Source organism: Mustela lutreola, chromosome X (genome assembly GCF_030435805.1).
Source record: "Mustela lutreola isolate mMusLut2 chromosome X, mMusLut2.pri, whole genome shotgun sequence".
NCBI lineage: Eukaryota > Metazoa > Chordata > Mammalia > Carnivora > Mustelidae > Mustela > Mustela lutreola.
The window spans coordinates 104,472,075-104,494,615 of record NC_081308.1 but is presented as its reverse complement, the minus strand read 5'-3'; positions in this window follow the sequence as shown (position 1 = coordinate 104,494,615).

Below are 22,541 nucleotides of genomic sequence, written 5' to 3'. Positions count from 1 at the left end.
CTTTCTTTTGAAAGTCTTTTTTTTTTTTTAAAGATTTTTATTTATTTATCAGAGAGAGAGAGGGGGAGAGAGTGAGCACAGGCAGACAGAATGGCAGGCAGAGGCAGAGGGAGAAGCAGGCTCCCTGCTGAGCAAGGAGCCCGATGTGGGACTCGATCCCAGGACGCTGGGATCATGACCTGAGCCGAAGGCAGCTGCTTAACCAACTGAGCCACCCAGGCGTCCCGAAAGTCTTTTTTTAAGATTTTATTATTCATTTGTTTGACAGAGATAGAATGACAGAGCACAAGCAGGGACAGAGGGAGAAGGAGAAGCAGAGCAGAGTGCCCAACATGGGGCTGGATCCCAGGACCCCCAGATTGTGACCTGAACGAAAGTCAGATGCTTAACGGACTGAGTCACCCAGTACTTCCTTTTTATAATTTTTTTTTTTTTTTTTTTTGGTATGCTCTACCTCCAATCTGCAGTTTGATCTCACAACCCCAAGATCAGGAGTCACTTGTTCTATGAACTGAACAAGCCAGGCAATCCCGTACTTTCTGATTAAGTTCTTCTTTCCCATCTATCTTTTGACTCAAGCAAAAGACCTGGAGGCCAAAGAATCCTGTGATAGTAATGGAAATTACCCGAGCAAAAAATAAGGACTGCCCGGATGCCAGCAATACCCAGCATGATTGACCACAAGACAATGTTCAACCTGACCTTTACCACACTCCTGCATATACCCAAGGACCTTTGCTCCACATTTTCCTTGTAGAAAGTTCAAAGTAGTTTCAGGACATTGCAAATAGTCTGAGACATTAGTCTAGTATCTTCCAAGTGTTGGCCTGACTGAAATACCTTTTTTGTTTCCCCAACACTAGTATCTCTGCCTTTGGATTACGTCAGCAGCAAGTAGACAACCATGGTCTGTTTGTCAGACCCACAAACATGGGACTGCCGGAGCCTCTTACACCCTTGGGCACTGATTATAGCAGGACTTTTACATAGGTAAATGCAAAGCCTTTCCTCATTCAAAATGATAGTATGTAGAATTGTACAATGGAGTTAGAGTCAAAATATTTTCTATATTTTTCATTTTATATTTACTCCTCTCATTGTTATAGTAGAGAATGTAGAAATGTGGCCCATACGAATAACCAAAAAATGTATATTTAGGGTAAGCTGCCTTCTAAAATGACTGACGTATTGCTCCAATATGAGACTCACTACACTTATCCGTTCATTTCAAGCCTTTTATTTTTTATTTTTTCTATGTCTTATACCCATTACAATGGATTGTACGCACAAATGCCTGTGTAACACCTACTCTAATATATATTTATCATTCTGAAAAGTAAATTCACCACAAGTGCTATAGATTATGGCCCTATGTTAAACATTTACAAAAATCCTAATGAAAAGAGTAAATTACAGGGGAAGAAATTACCAGCTACTAATATTCCCCAATACCAGGGGCCCTGAAGTTCTTTAATGTGTGTCAAAACTACATCAGTGGGGAAAATGAAAAAAAAAATGTACGTGAATGGAAAATAACCTTCTTTTTGCTTTTGTTCATATAACAATGTAGTTATGCAGTCAATTAAGTGAATGAGGCAAATTGTTAGGTTGCTGTGAAACAGAGGGACATATGCTATTATGGTGTTATCCTGAATAGGATGCAGTTCACAGCTTTACCACCCAAGGGGAACAGGAGAGCAACAGTTACATGAAACACTAAGATATTTCCAGGGACTTCTCGCTTGAAAAAACTTCCTCTCCCCTTAAAGTGCCCAACTACAAATAGTAAGTTGCCTCCTTATGATTTCAGGAATACAAAATTACTTCACTGCTCGATATTTCCCTTCAAAAGACCCAGAAATCTTCACATTGCTCATACCTTTGAATAGATGATAAAGATGCCGGTGATGAGAAGTTTATTATCAGACTGGATGATAAATATAACGGCCTACAAACTAGGATCAAACCTACACGTGTTTAACTTTGAACACAAGGTTATGAAAAAAATTAATCAACATTTCAACATACAGAATGTTCACATAAACATCTAGATTCTGTACTTCCTTTGAAAACATGAAAACAGGTAAGATTAAACTCACTTTCCTAAACAAAAAAGAATGACGTTGGGTAAGACACGACTAGGGAAGTGAAAATTCCAGTCCCCTTCAAGATCATTCTATCTGGACTAAGAATAAATTAAGGTGACACAGATTAACAGAAGGAAACAAAATTCATTTCCTAAGCGTGAGGAATCCACAGAGATATAACATTCCAAAGAAAATCGGGCAATAGGCAGTAGCATGTGCTCATAATTTCAAAGCAAGGAGCATCCTGTCTATAATGAAAAGTGCTAATTCAAAATTTATCTTCATTTGGAATTATTGATCTCACTGTATTTTAAAATGGTCATTCTAAGTTTCAAAGTTTTAAGACATCAGAAATGTCCCAAGATATCTGGGTAATGCATTAAAAACAAAGTTGTCATATTTTACTTTTAAAAACCTGTTTGAAGTCCTGATGCATTCAGGTAAATAAAAGATGTTTTAACTTCTGAAAATGTCATTCCTATTCTCTGTATGTCCTGATCCACTTCTGTACAAATTCACTTTCTACCTTGTACTGACGTGCTCAGGGCTCTTGGAAGACTATTTTCTCTAAATAGAATTACCGGAGCTCTCTTAATGGTTGCACTGATTTATTTATTACATTTAATCCGGAGGCAACAGAAGATTGGCAGGGTGGAAGAGAAAAACGGATAGAAGAGAGGTCATAGAGGAGAGATCCCTATACTTATGAAATCTACCCACACTTAATGGCTCTCTGTCCAACTCTGCTTCTTCCATGGTCACAGTTCATTTATTACAAAACTTCCTACACAGCTCTAAACTCTCTCTAAACTCCAGTAATGCCATTTTTGCCCCGTGGCCCTAAAGGCCATAGGGTAGTAATGGCATCCCATTGTGATCGGTTCCTGTGAAACTCCACAATAAATACATAGTTCTTGTATCCACGTATTCCTCTCTAATAGAGATCTTGAAATCGACTAGAGTCTGTCCTCTGACAGGACCCTGACTGATAAAAAAACCGTCACCAAATCTGATACTTTGTTTAAAAGCTTTTATATAGCCTTAATTTTTGAAGGATGCTTGTTAAAGCAATAAAAATAAAACCCATGAATAGTATAAAATGATGACAGCATGAAGTATATAACATTTGTAATTAAATAGATATATGACTATTTCAGTGTTTTTTTAATATCATATATTTTAGCATGGGAGAAAACACTGAATAAAGTAATCCTAGTGGCAACACTATCCTTCATTATGAGAGAATGTCAATTCTCAGATTAATCCCCTGGATCAACTGGGGATGGTTGATGAATATTACAATATACTGAGTATTAGAAATACTGATTATTTAATAAAGCAATTTTTAATACTGGGACTGAATATGCCTTGTAAATCAAAATACCAAGAAATAATTACTTTTACTGAAGGCAAGCCATTAGGATACTCAAATAAAGTGTAATATTGGCACCCAGGCAACTATGAAAGACAAGTAACAACTATCATAGTGATGACAAGGATTTACTACAAATGTGCCAGGGCCTATCCTGAACCAAAGATGAAATTACTCAATACCATTTCATTTATAGCTAAAATACTGGACACTTATCATCTCTATGACCTACGATATCATGTCCCTAAATTCTTAAAATATTCTAAAGTCCACATAGAATAGCTAAAGGAACCAAAATATGCTATGTGTAGTTTTTGGTTTTCTGTATACTTAAGTGCAGCATTTTCATATTATTGGTAATTGTTAATGTACATATGTTTTACCTTTACTTAAATACTGTTAGATACTTTACGCAAGATGTACTCAGACTTATGGATGAAATGACAGAGAATTATAATATCATCTAAATATTCTGGACAACTGAAAATTTTAAGCATCAATAAATAGTTTCTCTATCTCTCAAAGTCAGATAGGAAGAATTCTGCTCTTTGTACACAAATACATTAAATAAAAACGCAATATTTACAGGTTAAAATATATATTAAGATTTTAACATACTTACCAATTTCTAAATTCTCCTACCTCAGTTATTACATTTATAACAATCAGCAGAATACTGGCTTATGAGTACTTAGGGTAAATATTTGCATTCCTTATTTTTTTTAATTTGATAATGTATTCTGCTTTAGGCTGTCTTTAGGCATCCGTGATCGTAACAAGAAAACTAATCACCCTCAAAGATAATGCATTTAAATCATTTTAAGATTGAGTGGTTAAAGATTAAGATGCTCCAAAATATAATACAAAGTAGGATGCATTTCCTTATGGTCTCTCAGGTGAAAAAGAATTTGAACATGAGACTATGGTTCTCTCATGGTTCTCTGAAAAAGGGGGGAGGCTATCCCATTGCCAGGCATCATCTGTTTCTAATACCTGTGAGTAATGTAGGGAGCATGCCAAAATGAGTTCAATTTTTTAAAAGCAGGATTTTTAACAATGGGATTTGGGGAAGAATGTGCCTATGGCCCTTGTACTTCCTCCCTCGGCCTCACCCTCTACCTCTAGGTCTGATCAAACCAAGTATTTTATGCTTTGTGCCACTGCATCATAGCAAGATTTCCCACATGCAGTCTTTTCAGATTCAAAATTACTTTTCCTACGGCAGCAGCACGGATCTTTCTAAATAAAGCACATTTTTAAAAATGCCATCCCATGTCTTGCCTTAATACTTCCCAAAACTTGCTAAATTCAAATGCCTTAACAAGGCATGTAGTGAAAGTATCTTCTCTTGTCACGAACTACCCCCAACCTTATTTAGCTATACTTCCTGCTCTAATTATACTAAACTGGCTACAGTTCCACACATACTTATTTCTTCGCTCATATCTGGAATTTTGTGCACGCCTGGCACACCCTTTACCACTTCACAATCACTTTTCCTAATGCTAACACTTCTCAGCCAAAACAACCTTCCTCCAGGAAGATTCCTGTGACTCTCAAAGACGACCAAACACCCTTCCTTCATATTACCAAAGCACTCTGTCATTCCTTGATCATACCACATGATCTTACTGTATTTTCCTTGTCTGTTTGTCTAGCCTCATCACTACACCAAAACTCCATGAAAAGTTTTCTTTCGCTACTCATTAGATCCTAAACTTGTAAAATAATAGGCCCAAATAATTTACTGTTGTTAAGTGAAGAGGCTTCCGAACCTATATCCACAGATTTTTTTTTTTACTTCAGAGAATCAGTGGCCAAGTGGGCAATCGGCAACTGGGAGAGCAGTTAAGTCTGGAGGAGGGAAGCTGCCATCTTGGATGTCTGTCAGATTGAGAAACTCAATCTATAAAACGCTATGCTATATAAAAATGTCTCTCTTCTAAGTTTTATTTGATTTATTTGTTCAGTGAAAGTAATCACTAGAAGGCACCCACTGAAACTATAAAAATACAAGGTTTTTGCGCTTTATTACCAATGATACGCACTTTAAAAATATCATGTCAAGGCAGAGGATGCTGTCCATGAGATATAGAAAAGAGAGAAAACCATTTTATTATTGAATAAGTACTAAAGCACATTACACTGTGCATCATAGGCAATCTGCTGGGAGATTACAAGGAAGGAAAGATATTCCATGATATATACCACAAGCAGTTATAATCCACTATATACATATTTTCATGAGTAATCATAACTTGTCTTCCCATAAGAGGATTTTACAACGTCACTCGTTAGGCATTCTTTCTTAGTTCATCCCAAATTTACCTGTCACTGTGGGAGCCATTTGTTTTAGCTAAGTGCCTATGTATGAAGAAAAATAAAACTTCAGTCACTAGGACAAACATTTGGTCAGAGTTCAGAATAAGGCATCCCCATAGTGACAGGGAGACAGAGGCACTGTTATCCTTGAGGTTTACACTTTCAAAGACATGACTCCCAGACCCCTAAGAAAAATACTCCTGGGTTGTAAACCTCAAAATAGGCTTACCTAATGTCAAACCTATCTACAGCGATATCAAAGGGAAAACAGGAGGAGTCACAAATAATAGGTTTCTCACAGAAACGTACTGAAAAACAGAGGGGGAAAGATTAGTTTCTCTGTTGGCAGCAGAATTAAAAAAAAAAATCACTTTTTAAAAATTTGCCTTCGGGGCACCTGGGTGGCTCCTTCATTTAAGCAACAGCCATTGGCTCAGGTTATGGTTTCAGGGTCCTGGTATGGAGCCCCAAGTCAGGCTCCCTGCTCAGTGGGGAGTCTGTGTCTCCCTCGCTCTCTGCCCCTTGCACTGCTTGAGCTTTCTCTCTGTCAAATGGATTAAATAAAATCTTAAAAAAAAAAAAAATTACCCTCAATACCATTCAACTCAAAAAGAGCTTTAATATGCAGGCCTTGCCAGAAAACCCTACATTCTCTATCACAATCCATGCACTTTACACGTTATAGAATAAATCTATTGAGAAACATGCGTCCATGGTTTCAAAAAACATATATTTATGTGTGTGCTGATAAGATGAATGAATCATATCACTGATCCACACCTCTCACTTGAACTCAGGATTCACATACAGAGGACATATTAAAATATATCATGAATGCTATTGCCAGGGTATTAACAATCATAAGAGTCACCAGTATATATCCCACATGGGTATGCTGTATATATGCAACTGCCTACTAAAATTCTGAAGAAATGACTAATAGGTATGTTAAAGGTAATGTGTTCAAACTTCTGTGGCTAAGCAGCTGGTACCAAAGACTTCCCTTTATTGTTAAAGTTGACAACTTCAGTTGCTTAGGCCAAAAAATGTAGGAGTCAGCACTAATTTCCCTCTTCCTATTCTATTTCCCATCTAACATATCAGGAATTGTTTTCTCAAACTACAAAAATGTGTACCCAAATCTAAACATTTCTTACACCCTCCACTGGTAAGTCTAAACTACTATTTTTTACCTGGATTATTGTAAAAGCACCACTAATTAGTCTCCCTGCTTTGCATCTTGTGTTCCTACACTGTCTTCTTTGTAGAAAAGTCAGAATAATTCTGTAAAAACATGTCAGAACATATTTCACTTTTTTTTTTTTTTTTTTTTTTTATTCATTTGACAGAGCCCACAAGTAGGCAGAGAGGCAGGCAGAGAGAGAGAGGAAGGGAAGCAGGCTCCCTGCTAAGCAGAGAGGCCAATGCCAGGTTCAATCCCAGAACACTGAGTTCATGATCTGAGCTGAAGGCAGAGGCTTTAACCCACTGAGCCTCCAAGGTGCCCCTTTCACTTTCTTTTTGAAGACTGGTTTTATTTGTTTATTTATTTATTTACTATTTTATATATATATATTTTTTAATTTATGAGAAAGCAAGAGAGCAGGGGGAGGTGGAGAGGGACAAGCGAACTCTACGCTGGGCACAGAGCCCAACAGGGGAACTCTACCTCAAGGCTGGAGTTGAAATAAAGAGTTGGATGCTTAACCCACTGAGCCATCCAGATGCCCAGATCGTAGTTCTCCTCTGTTCAAATCTCCAATGATACTGCCCTTTACAACAGAAGTCAAAGTCTACAAAATGATTTCAAGTCCCGCAAGGCCCCCTGCTGATTCCGATACCGTATCTCCTCTGACTACTACTGTCTTTGCTGATCACTCTACTATATCCACACTAGGCACTTGACATTCCTCAAATATGCTAGATGTGCTCTGGCTATGAAGCCTTTGAACACCTTACTTGTTCGGTCTTGCATTCTCTATTCTCAGCTCTTTGGTATGGCTTGGCCCTTCACTTCCTTCACCATTTTTGGGAAATTCATTTTGTAAACATGTTTTTGATTAAGACAAAATTTATGTAACATAATATTCACCTTGTTAAAGTATAAAATCCAGTCTTTACTATTATTTTAAGGAGTTGCACAATAATCACTCTTTCATATACCCAGAAGCTTTTCAACATCTCAAAAGGATACTTCATACTCACTATACTTGAACTTCCCCGTTGCCTCATCTTTCCAGCCCATCCCCCATTTTTGGCTTTCTGTCTCTGTGGATTTATCTATTCTGGTCATTTCACACAAATGGAATCATGTAATACGTGCCCTTTGATGTCAGACATCTTTCATTTAGCATGCTCTTTTTTAGGTCCATCCATATTTTACATGTAACAGCATTCCACATTCATTTTTATGAGTGAAAATATTGCATTAGTAAAATTAGTAAAACACTAAATCTTTAGTAAAATTTGGTAAATATTTAGTAAAACACTAAAATCTTGTTTGTCTATTCATCTCTTGATAGACAGGAACATTAATTTTTAAATATTGAGGTATAAATTCAACATTAGAGTATCCACAATTATAATTTGTAGTATAGATTATGCATGATAAGAACAGACTGCTGTATAAAAATGATACGAAAATTACTTGCCAATGAATATTTTTTAATAAACTCCTAACTAGCTCCTATTCTATTAAATATATGAATGTTATTTTTTTATGAGTTTCCTTTTTTTTTTGTCTAAAGATTTTATTTTATTTATTTATTTATTTATTTATTTATTTGACAGAGATCACAAGAAGGCAGGCAAGGGCGTGGGGGAAGCAAGCTCCCCACAGAGCAGAGTCCAATGTGGGACTCAATTCCAGGATTCTGATATCAAGACCTGAGCCAAAGGCGGAGGCCCAGTACACTAACCCACCCAGGCGCCCGACTGTTATTTTTTTAAAGATTTTTTAAATTACTTATGTGACAGAGAGAGACACAGTGAGAGAGTTAACACAACCAAGGGGAGTGGGAGAGGGAGAATCAGGCTTCCCTCTGAGTAGGGATCCCAATGCAGGGTTCAATCCCAGGACAGGAGGCTCATTCCCAGGAAACCAGGCTAGATCCCAGGACCCCGGGATCATGACCTGAGCCAAATGCAGCCACTTAACAACTAAGCTACCCAGCAACCCCAAATGTTATACTTTCATCAATATATTACCTCCTCAGATCTCTAAGACAACAACGGACGTTTTGGTCTGTACATTAAAAGATTAGCCCAAGTAGTTAAAACTATGGATCTCACCTGAAGTAGATCACCCAGGCATAACTTTTGGAATTCAACCATCAGAAAAACATCTGTGTCAGAATTATTTTCCTTTCTTTTCTTTTCAAGAGACTATTCAGTTAGATACTCAACTCCGTTACAGATGCACCTACCGTCCCCAAGGATGGTTGGAATGCTCTGGGGGTCATTGTGACATCATGACTCTCAATCATCTGCCCACCTGAGAAGGAACAAAGCAAAATTCAAGGGAGTCAAGATTGGTGGCCATTACTGTTGAAGGATGGGCACCAGCTTAGGAAGGGAACTGGGTTTTGACAAGCTTTTACTTCCAAGGGCAGTCTGGATGCCCTTAAATTTAAAGTAAACATGCATGGCCAAATTTACATGTACTTTAGCTAAATAAAATATTGTTTTGAGGCTTTTAAAATTAATAAAGGTTACATACTATAAAGTTCAATACTTTATAGTGCTATCTTAGCACTTTTTAGCATAATCAAAGGGATGGGCAAGTAGCACCACTATCTACATTAAGAATATTTTCATTATTCCAAAAATACATTCGCAAAAACAAACATTCCTCACTCTCCTTCCCCAGGCCCTGGCAACCACTAATCTACTTTCTGACTCTTTGGATTTTCGTATTCTCTACATTTCAGATAAATGGAACATACAATCTGTGGCCTTTTGTGACTCTCTTCTTAAACTTGAAACATTTTTGAAGTTCATGTTGTGGCATACATCAGAATGCATTCCCATTTATAACATCTTATCACATAGATATAATTTGTTTTTTACCCATTTATTCATTGAGGGGCATTTGGTTATACATCACTTGAATATTATGAATGATACTGCTATACACATTGCAGTACATTAATGTACAAGTGTTTGTGTGGACATATCCCTCGCCTTTTAAAAAACTGAATTAAATCTCCTTCACTTGATGGCCTGCCCTAACCATTCTATTTAAAATTATACCACGGCCTCCCCCCCACCCCCCACCCCGGATTACATTTCCTGTTCCTATTCCCTGGTAACATTTCTCTAAGACACTTGCAACAATTTGGTTGTCAATCTTTCCCCACTAGAATACACCTACATGATGGTAGAGAATCTTATCTATTTTGTTTCATGCTCTATCTTCAATGCTGAAAAATAGCCTTATAAATAGAAGATGCAAAATACATATTTGTTGATACCTTCTGTGCCTTTTGTCCATAGCTATTACTGTCTACACTGCCCCCTGTGTACCCAAGGTGTAAAAAGCCAATCTCAGTAAGACCTCTCCATCTGCCTTCTTTATGAAAGGAACTGGAAGACTGTCTGGACATCCTCCAGGTTCACTATTTTTCTAGATATCACCATGCTATCTACTAACACAGAGGACCTAGATAACATTACAGAGGGAGATGGGACAATAGTAAATATCTCCCACCTTCCTTAAAAAAACAAAAACAAAAACAAAAAACAGTGTGATCGGGATGGGTGGCTCTGTGGGTTAAGCTTCTGCCTTCAGCTCAGGTGATGATCCCAGGGTCCTGGGATCGAGCCCTGCATCCCCTGCTTCAGGCTCTCTGCTCAGCAGGGAGCCTGCTTCCCTTCCTCTCTCTCTCCCTGCCTCTCTGCCTACTTGTGATCTCTGTCTGTCAAATAAATAAATAAAATCTTAAAAAAAAATAGGAAAACACTGTGATAGAACATGAACTGTATCATATGGGGATGAAGCACAAACACTATGGAGGCAAAAGACTGGGATATGAATCCTACTCTGCTGCTTTTTAGCTGTATGACCTTGAGTAAGTTAGCATCCTTACCCTCTTTTTCTCATACATAAAATGGGTGCTAATTATAGTTAACCCATGGGGTTGTTATGAGGATATATGCATTAAAAAAAGTGAAGCATTTATAATACTGTCTGGCACCTACTAACTATTACTATCATCTTGTCATCAACACCATCATATAAAAATCAATTCATAATTTTCATTACACCATAATTTCCACATGGAAACTGTAAAATTATAATATTCCTATCAACGTATAAAGCAAAGAAAAATCACACACTTTGATATCACCCAAATGACAATGGCATTTCAAGTAAGGAATATGCATAATAAAAACAATTATATCAATTAACATTTAATGAGAGGCAGTGCAGTATAGTAATTAGGTGCCTGGTCTCTGGAACCACGTTACCTGAACTCAAAACCTTACTATACTGCTTACTAGCAGGATGAGACTGAACAATTTATGTAACCTCTCTCTGTCTCATTTTCATTAAGTGAATACAATAGTTTCTAGTTCTTTAACTTGTTGATGAGAATTAAGGACATTTATACATTTGAAGGGCTTACTTGAGAGCTTGACACCTAGTTAGTGTTACTGTTACTGATTCCATGCCCTATGCATAAAGACCTCTAGAATGACTATGTCCAAGGAATACAAATCACTCCTAAACACTTTATGCAGTACCAGTAATAGAGAGCTTAATGTCACAGTGAATTCCTGTCTATCATCCTGACGCAATTTTGTTTCTTTTAAATGCATATAACTCTTTAATCTCCATATCTCGATTATCATGGAGCTGGATTAAACAATAGTATACAATATTGCCTAGGATATTGTAAATAGTTGATAAATGTCTGTAGATGCAAATAAAAGAATGGCAGAAGATAATAAGCCCATTCAAGCTCAATTGCTACCAATCTGTAAAATAGTCAAAATTTCTTCATTTATTTTATTTTTGGCCTTCTGACTCACGTGCCTCTGCATTTTCTGCTCACTTGAGCTTCTAGGCTTCAGGGCCAAGGAAAGAAGCAGAGAGTTCCTACATCATTAGCCATACATATCCTCAGAATACTTAAGCCCCAATGTCAAAGTTTCTAATCAATCATTAGTGTTTGAAAGGATGTCCTAAATGGGCACATTTTACTTCACAGTTTGCCGTAAACCCATAAATAACTACGATGATCCCAAAGTTCTACTACACCAAGACACAGAAGGATCTGTCTATGAAATTTTAAGATAGGTTTTTAAATTACCAGGAGAATGTGAATTTCTCTCGTAAAGAGGTAATGAAGTAAAACAGGTCACTTTTTAATAAGCATGGCCAACAGCTGTCAGATGCTCTGCAAACAGCACAAAAGGGCAGGCTTTGTTTTCACACGATGGACTCAAAAATATCAAATGGTAGAGGTCTTAAATCCTATATTTATATTTACGATTTTACATTTGAAATGGGCTGTCAGTATTAATATTGGGTAATTGTCAGTTCCCAGAAAATTGAACATCAGAAGCCAGCCAAAGAAATTATTCATTATCTTCTGAAGTTTCTCTCCCAAATTTGATCCAGATTCTAATTAGCTGAAATGCCATCTCAGCTTTTAGTTAATACTAAAACATATCATCCAAAGAATTAAGCATCTTATTTTTCATAAAAAAAAATTATGGCTGTGACAAAATATTACTGATCAGGGAATTGTTTAAATTATAGGCCTCCAAACAAAATTTTGTTACTTTGAGGGGATGAAAGGAACAAAACCTAGAAATGACATCCACTGGTTCCAAGCAATGCCAGGCATCTACCTTATATATAACTAAAAAAGCAGGGGCCCCTGCGTGGCTCAGTCAGTTAAGGTCATAATTCCAGAGTCCTGGGATCCAGCCCCGCATCAGGCTCTCTGCTCAGCAGGGAGCCTGCTTCCCTTCCTTTCTCTCTGCCTGCCTCTCTGCCTACTTGTGATCTCTTGTCTGTGAAATAAATGAATAAAAATATTTAAAAAAATAACTGAATACATAGTCAATTGAGTGGTATAGGTTATACATACCAGAATAATTTAAAGGAGGGAAAAACTGGGGTAAGCCCTGGTGAGTTGGACCAGTCATGAAAGACTTCAGAGAAGAGACAAAATCAAAGTCGGGTCATGAAAATAAAGTTGAAATTGAATCATGTACTACTTAAAAATACCGTATTTGTGTATTAACTGGAAATAGCAGAATGGTTAAAAACAGCCATGAACTAATGTTTCTGATATCAGTTGTCTCAGAAATTAACTATAAAAACCGAGGCAAGTTTCTGAGAATCACAGATTTTCTATTCATAAATTAAGGGGATTTGGCAAGATAATTTCTAAGGACCTAGAAGCAATAATGCATTCAAGCTGTGATTCAATGATTGCTTCTGATATTTGAAAAAATATTTGCTTAAAGAGAACAACTACTTTCCTTTAAATATTAGTGTAATTTTCATCATTCGCTCAATTCAGGCTAGATTTTATCCACATAGTGATGGGTTTATGACTCTCTAACACAGTCGCATAGAATGGCAGAAAAGATTAAATACATGATGTGCACTGGGTGTTAAAAATGGAAATTGGTGGACATTGTGGCAATTTTTAGAATTCCTGCCCTTCCTGATGAAGGAAAGGTACTTATTCATAGCTCTAGCTTACTATTGCCAACATGAACAAGAAACCACTGCGTCAATATCCTCTTGATTTAAAGGAAGCCATATGTCTGGATTTTTTACGTGAAATCTATTTCAATTCCTTTGAAGCAGTATAGAAGTCGAAATCCTCTTGCTCAAGCAATGTATTTGTACGTACATGCCAAAATAATGTGTGTGCATGCCAAAATAAACGGAAAGTAAAAATAAACACAAAGATTGCCAGATTGAAACCACTCTTATACCAGACACTCTCTATTATCCAGTATAAAATTAATACATAGGTATATTGTCTGCAATGGTTTTACCAATTCAAGATAAAAACTTTCTTTCATATACAGAAGACATATTCCACAGAGCAACAGGAAGGCCAAGAAACTTAGGGTTGAATTTAACCCAAGCCACAATGAGTATTTTCTCATACTAACTGCCATTTGACCATTAGCACATATTTGTAAGATGGCCGGCTAAAGCCCCTTTCTCTGTGTAAATTATCCCATACCATGAGACAGAAATCAAAACAGTATATATAATTCTAAATTCTCAAGGAGAAAAAATTCCGTATTTCACCTCTGTTCCTTGTAGACACCAGTCTCACATTCTTTCTGTTTGCAGTTATTGCTAACAGGTGACTAATGAGAAAGGATTTTTCCAGCCCAGTCTCTATTCTTTAATATTTCTCATCTCATTAATAGCTGTCAAAATAAGACAAACTGATAAAATTTTAAGGAAGTTTGTTTATTTGTTTTTTAACCTTCAGAAGGTAATCTATGCTTAGAAGCACATAAGTCAACACAGGTGCTTAAAACCATCTTCACAGTTTCATTAAATGGATATAATCAACAGCTCTCAAGGTTCCCTGAGGGAAAAAGTATACTAAAGCTTAATAAAGAACATCACATTAGAAATACTACTTCAAGTTCTTACGTTGTATTTATTTGAAGTGACTGAGAGACGAGAGGATCTACTTGCGTTATTTCCTAGAAAAGAATCTGTCTTTCCACCTAGCAATCTGTCCAGCTTCCTCCTAGGTCTTCCACTGCTGGGGGGTTAAAAAAGAAAGATTTCAGCTCTAGGGTTCTGGTTGCCCTGGCATTTGTAAGGGTTGTCACATGGAGCATTCTTTAAGGGACATCGAGGAGCTTAGCTTCATTCTATCAGAGGCGAGGTTATTCGGAATATAAATCTTCGTGACATTATTGTGTTTTCACTAAAGCAAGCCCTAGCCATCTAAAATGTTGGCTTAGTTTTATGGCTCATTGTTTATTAAAATTCATTTCACAAAGCACAAGGTACAACTATTGTCGGAAAAGGACAATACTTGAGAGGGAATTACAAAAAAGAGAAAGAACAAAAACAATGGTCCGGAGGAGAAGGAGATTTTTAGCTTATTTGTAAGGAGAGAGATTTGTAGCTGTGGACTAAGAATCTGAGAAATAAACAATAAGCTCTGCTGTGTTAGAACCAAAAGTCATGGAAAGACTACAGTTTTTCCACCTCAGTGAATGTGTTGTAAAAAATCACCTAGTATAAGAGTACTTCCAAGTTTTATAAACCTCTTCTACATGCGAATCTTAACAAAATATACATGTATATTAACCTTTGTACGATACATGTTGTTGTCCCTGTGTGGGATGCTTTATTTGTTCAATTAAGTCAACTTATATCATGGAGCACGGACTCCATACATTGCAATGTTCTAGTCACTGAAAATTCTGGAATAGATAAGTGATTGGCTTTCCTGATAGAGACTCCAATCTCATATTGCTTGGTTTATCTACTAAAACAAATGTAGCAATATATTTAATACTTGGCTTTTTGACTCCTGTCTCTGAATAAAAAGCATTTGTTATTAACCCCAATGGCATATTCATCACTAAGCATTATGAATGTCATTTTCTTTTGTTTACCAGGTACTCTGCCCTCCAATTGCCTGAAATACGCATGTAAATCTACACAACTGAATGTTAGGCAAAGTTACTGACTAGTCAAAGTGCATAAAGATAAAGGACTGAGTGAGTAGGATCAAGTGCTTAAAATCATGACTACTATAGAATTAATGAATCTCAGGCAATTCTGTTTCTACAGTCAAATGCATATTTTTGTATTGCATAAAATAATAATTTTTATCCAAAAGAAGACAAATGATTCAGAGGAAACAGCATTAAATTATGATGAGGAAAAAATGCGTTTGGGGGCACTCTAATTTACATTATGACTTGGGGCGAGTAACTTCAAATTTGTGAACTCCAGCTCCCATCTGTGTGAAATTCAATATTAATATTGGTCTTCTCTTCTTCTCGGGAATTGTGAGACTAAAATTAGCAATCAGGAAGTGAATAGAAGTTGTGCTTTTTCATTAAATACTATTACTACCTTTCAATAAAAAAAATTACATTTGATCAACAATTTTCCCTCAAGGTTTCTTTGGTTTCTATTAATTAACTTGCATTTTTTTAATATTTCTTTAGATGCCTTTATATCCCATGTTAAAAAAAAAAAAACCTTTAAAAAAGTAAAGTGATAATGCCTATACATATTCTTGTAATTAATCGATAATCTCACAGATTCTTTTCCATTATTCCTTAATAAAAACTCCTCTCAGGTGCCTGGGTGGCTCAATTGGTTGAGCATCTGTCTTAGGCTCAAATTGTGCTCTTAGGATCCTGGGATCAAGCCCCACCTCAGTCCCCCTGATCTCCCTATCCCTCTATTTCCTTCTGTGTGCTCATTCTCTCAATCTCTCAAGTAAAAAAATAAAACCTTAAAAAATTTAAAACAAAAAAATAACTCCTTAAGGAGAAAATAAAGCAAGGTATTCACATGTTTTGTTAGCAAAGCTATCATGTGATATATCAAAGTGATAGTTTTCAAAACTATATAATGCAATAAATTATCGAAAAAATCTTCTAATTCTTTATGATGGAGAAGGGCCTTAAGAATTGACCCTAAAATTCATGTGGAAATGCAAGGGACCCAGAATAGAAAAAACAACCTTGATGAAGAGGACCAAAGTTAGAAGATTCACATAACCCATGATTTCAATATATATATTACACAGCTATAACAAACAAGACAGGGTAGTATCACATAAGGATAGACCAGCATAGTAAAATTAGTCTAATGGAGTAGAACTGAGATTCCCACACTAAATCCTTGTTGATTTTCAATAGGGATGTCATGACAATTCAATGATGTAGGAACAGTTCCGTTAACAAATACTTCTGGGACAAATGGAAATCCAAATGCAGAGGACTCTGTCTCCAAACCAAAATGTCATATATGATTTCTCAGCCCACACCATAAGCAACTACTGTAAGTCCTTATTTGCCAGGTCTCATTTTTTTTTAATTTTATTTATTTATTTGACAGAGAGAGAGAGAGAGGGAACCCAAGTAGGCAGAGCTGCAGGCAGGGGGGCGGGGGAAGCAGACTCCCTGCTGAGTAAAGAGCCTGAGGCGGGCCTCGATCCCAAGACCCTGAGATCATTACCTGAGCCAAAGGTAGTGGTTTAACCCACTGAGCCACCCAGGCACACATTTGCCAGGTCTCATAAAGGAAAGCTACATTTCACCCACCAGACTTGCTGCACAGTCAACACATTTCAATATCTGAAGGGACTCAGTTGCCTAGCCAACAACAAAGCCATGGTCCAAAGCCAATCTGTATTCGTACCCAAAGTTCCTCAGTGGAGACTTCCTTATCAAGGGCTTTACCCTCCAGTATTCAGTACTTTTCTACTCCAAGCCCCCAGCCCTCAGGTCTAAAAAACTGCAAAAGCCTTTTGATTGAGAGATGACCAACCATGCTAAGGCTGAAAAATTTAACCATGTCCTGTACCTCTGTGAGTTAAAATGAAATACTGTGAGGAGTGGGCATCTCCTCTATGGCCTCTTACTTATACTATCACAGTAAATTAATAAAGTCTTGATCATTATGTTCAGTTTGGTTTGCTATACTAATTTACCAACCCGATAGCTTGCAATTCTTGATACGTACAAAATAAATTTGAACTCCTACCTCAAACCATACATAAGCATTAACTCAAAATGGATCATGGACTTAAATAAAAGAGCTAAAAACTTAAAATTTTTAGTATAAAAAAATAGGAGAAAATCACCAGGCCTTGTGTTAGACAAAGACTTTTAAAGTATGACATCAAAAGCAAAGTAACAACAACAACAACAACAAAAAAAAACAGGTTAATATTACTTTATCCACATTAAACAGTTTTGTGTTTCAAAATAAACCATAAAGAAAGAGAAGAAACCACACAGAATGACAGAAGACACTCTGTGATCATATATCTTAAGGCATGTGCTTCTAGAATAAATAAAGAACACTTAAAATTCAAAAATAAAAAGATAAACCAATTAAAAATTTAAAAAAAATTCAGGATGTGAACAGACATTTCTCCAAGGAAGATATAGCAGTGGCCATGGCTCAACATCATAAGCAATGAGGTAAATGAAAGTTATAAAACATAATAAAGAACATACGTTACACAACTGCGTTTACATGAAATGACCAGAATAGGGGAAGTCCATAGAGATCGAAAGTAGATTAATCATTGCCAGGGGTTAGGTGAGAAGGGGAAATGAGGAGTAACTATCAATGAGAACAAAGTTACTTTTGGGGGATGATGAAAATGTTCTAAACTTAGATGGAAGGATAATTGTATTACTTTGAATGTAATGAAAACCGCTGAGTTTTATCATTTAAAAGAGTGCATTTTATGGTATGTGAATTATCTTGTAGGACACTTTGACATCAATAGTAAGACAGCCAATCATTATGGTATTTAACCAACAATAAAATGCAAGTTAAGAGACCCTGACAAATCATAGAATTTTAGACACATCATTCGTATTGTTTCGTTATTAATACACATACAAGCCTTTTCTCAGTAACTACAAATCACAAATACTTATTGTTCCATTTCCAAAAGAGAATTGTCAGAGTAGCAAAATGATGCAATATATAATGGGCATCCACTGCAAAGAATAGGATATAAGTCCCACTTCGGTTAAACTGTGACTATATATAGATAAAAATCTCTCTCATTCCAATATCAATCAGAGAAATTGGAACTTTTGTACACTGGAGGTGGGAATAAACAGATATTGAAAAACAGGTGGTTTCAAAAAAATTTGAACATATAATTACCATTCTATGTATATAATCAAATTCCACTTCTAAGTGTATAATAAAAAGAACTGAAAGCAAATACTAAAAAGATATATAATAATGTTTATAGCAATATTATTCATAATAGCCAAATGGTAGAAACAACACAAATATCCATCAACAGATGAACAGATAAACATTGTTATATATACATACAATGAAATATTATTCATAAATTAAATGGATCAAAATACTGATACATGTAGAATATGGATGACCTTAAAAACATCTTGCTAAGTGAAAGAAGACACATACAATGTCACATGTTGCATAATTTTACTTATATGAAATACCTACATAGGTAAATTTCACATCAGTGAAAACACAGTGGGCAATTTGTGTCTCAAAGGATTATTTTGCCTTGAAGATTATTATCAAGAACATCTCCGGCGAAGATGATCTTAAAACACATGAATCCTTAGACACACATACCCTAGGAATGAAGCTGCGTGTGGACTATTTGAAAAATTAGTATCCTAGAATAACTTTCAAAACTGCTTCTGTGAAAATTTCATCCAAAAGGGGACTGGATGCATTGATGAAGGATGTGCGAAATTGCAAATAGCCACCTCCTTGCATGTACCATCTAAATTAGTCTAAAACACCTGGAAGGTTGACTCATTCTTTCCTTTTACATCCAGATATTTTTCCTTCTATGAATTCACCTTCCCTTCTTAACTCCAACTCCATCATACTAAAGTCATCTTTTAGATAGTAGCTCTTACGGAAAAACTGAATTCTTTTTTATTCAGTTCTTTCATTTGTAAATTAATTCACTAATGTGATCTCTCCATCTCTCTTCTATCCTCTCACCTTTAATATTCAAAGCAAAATCAGGGAAATATTTCTACACTATTTGTACACTGGCTGAAGTGAATAATTTGATGGTTCATTATATGGAATTTAAGAATTAATATAAAAATTAATAATTATTATTATAAATGATAAAAATTATCAGTATTATACCCATTGCCGTAACATAACCACCTTCCCTCTGACAGTCTCCTAAAAAGTTATAATGAGAATTTCTCAAAATGAATATGAAGCCTGTAACTGTGGTGTAACTATTAATAAGTGTGTTGGACCCTATTCCCTAAATTAACTCCCTCTTCACTAGCAGCAGGATACTAACAATTTAGAACCAATAAGGCTACATAATTTAGAACCATTAATAATAATACTAAGCAGAAGGCACAAATGTGCACAAATATTTACTTTTATACATGTATCCACACAATCCCTGCATCCGATGGTATTCTAACTACCTAGTCCTATCAAAAGATTCGGGTACTATGAATGAAAATAGAATAGAATAGATTCAGCTCTGAGATTTGCTCAGCAGAAAGAACTAAATAAAACTTGCAGAATAACAAGCAGTGTGCCAAATACTGGGTGTGAGCGCAGCTACATAGCACCTACTTCTAAAAATCCAGTGGGAGAAGAGGCTTAAGGAGGCATTTTCCTGTCACTAGAAATTATTTTAATGCTTTAGATACAAAGACGAAATGTTCCTTAAAAACACAGCAACAGGGGCACCTGGGTGGCTCAGTGGGTTTATTAAAGCCTCTGCCTTCAGTTCAGGCCATGAACCCAGAGTTCTGGGATGGAGCTCCTGCTCAGCAGGGAGCCTGATTCCCTCTCTCTCGCTGCCTGCTTCTCTGCCTACTTGTGATCTCTGGCTGTCAAATAAATCAATAAAATCTTTAAAAAAAAAAAAAAACCCACAGCAACAGGGAGATAATATCAACCTGAATATAAACACCCTCAGACAGCAATTATTCTAGTAACCCATAGAATATTCATTCTAAATTGTCTCTTTTGTGAAAACTTAAGGAACGTCTTCCTATATGGCATCATATTTTTATTTCACTTATCTTGGTACTACACTTAATGAAGAGAGGATTTGCTTAAGTGTGAAATTATACTTCTCCAATTGAAGAAAAGCCTGCTGCTTGTACATATTTCTAATTTGTGAAAAATTTCACAAATGCACAAAGAAGTTCCCAATATCTCAGTATCATTTAGATGGAATTAATTATAAACTTCCAATAACACACATACATACGCAACAATTTGATATATACAGTGGAAAATAGAAACTACAATGGCTACAAATGGAAGTTCTGAGATAAATTTATGTATTTATTTATTTATTTATTTGTTTGTTTGTTTATTTATTTTGTTAAGTAATCTCCACACCCAACAGCAGGCTCAAACTCACAACCCTGAGATCAAGAGTCATATGCTCTATCCACTAAGACAGCCAGGTGCCCCTTGAGATAATATTCTCACACTACCACCTTCCACTAGTCATTAGACTACTTCTTTAGTTTGTCCATCCTTATTAATATTATGATCTCATAAAAAGAAAGAGGAGAGAGAAATTGTGATAATACCACACATCTGACATATACATGTTCTTGATACAATTCTATCATTTCTGGATGAATCTGAAAAGTATTATAATGGATGAAAGAAGTGAATGTCCAAAAGTTTATATACTGTATTTTTAAATTTATATAGAATTATTCACAATTACAAAATTACATGAAAAGTAACAGATGAGTGGTTGCCAGGAAATAACAAGAGGAGGCTATGAGAAGAAAACATGGGAATCAAAGAGGTTATATAAAAGGGGAACATGTTAGATCCTTTTATTTATTTTTTTTTAAAGATTTTATTTATTTCTTTGACAGACGGAGATCACAAGTAGGCAGAGAAGCAGGCAGAGAGAAAGGATGAATCAGGATTCCTGCTGATCAGAGAGTCCGATGCGGGGCTTGATCCCAGGACCCTGGGATCATGACCTGAGCGGAAGGCAGAGGCTTTAACCCACTGAGCCACCCAGGCGACCCTAGATCCTTTTAGAGAAGGAAATGTTGTGAACTTTGAATACAACTCTGTCAATATCATGGCTGTGATGTCATATTATAGTTTCTCAACATGTTACCATGAAGGAAAACTGGGTTAAGTATACATGGTATTTGTCTCTATAATTAAAATTTCATGTTTATATACAATGACCTCAAAAAGTTTAAATAAAAATTAATTTTAGGTGCCTGGGTGGCTCAGTGGCTTAAGCCTCTGCCTTTGGCTCACATCATGATCTCGGGGTCCTGGGATCGAGGCCCGCATTGAGTTCTCTGCTTGGTGGGGAGCCTGTTCCCCCCCCTTTCTCTCTGCCTGCCTCTCTACCTACTTGTGACCTCTCTCAAATAAATAAATCTTAAAAAATTTTAATTTTATTTATCCTGCAAGTAAACAATAGAAAATACAAGCAAAAACAAAACTCTTAAAGGGCATGAAAAATATGAAGTACTTTGGGATAAATCTGATTTATAAGACCAATATACTCAAGACAACAGAACACTCTTGAGATGAAATTAAGAAAAACTCACTAAATGAAGAGAGATCCTGCTCATGATTAAATTCAATCTTGTTAAGATATCAGATCCTCCCACATTCATATAGACATTAAAAAATTTTCCAATCCAGGGATGCCTGGGGCTTTCAGTTGGCTAAGCATCTGCCTTCGGTTCAGGTCATGATCCCAGGGTCCTAGCCTCCAGTCTCGCATCTGGCTCCTTCCTCAGCCGGGAGCCTGCCTCTCCCACTGACTGCTGCTCCCCCTGCTTGTGCTCATTCTCTCTGACAAATAAATAAATAAAATCTTTTTTAAAAATTCCAATCCAAACCTCTGTAGGCTTTTATACAGAAATTAACAAGTTGAATCTAAAATTCATATCAAATACAAATGCAAAGTAACTACAGTAGTCAAAACATCAATATTATAAAGCTATAATAATCAAAACAGTGTATTTACTGGCATAAAGATGGACAAATGAGTGGAATGTAA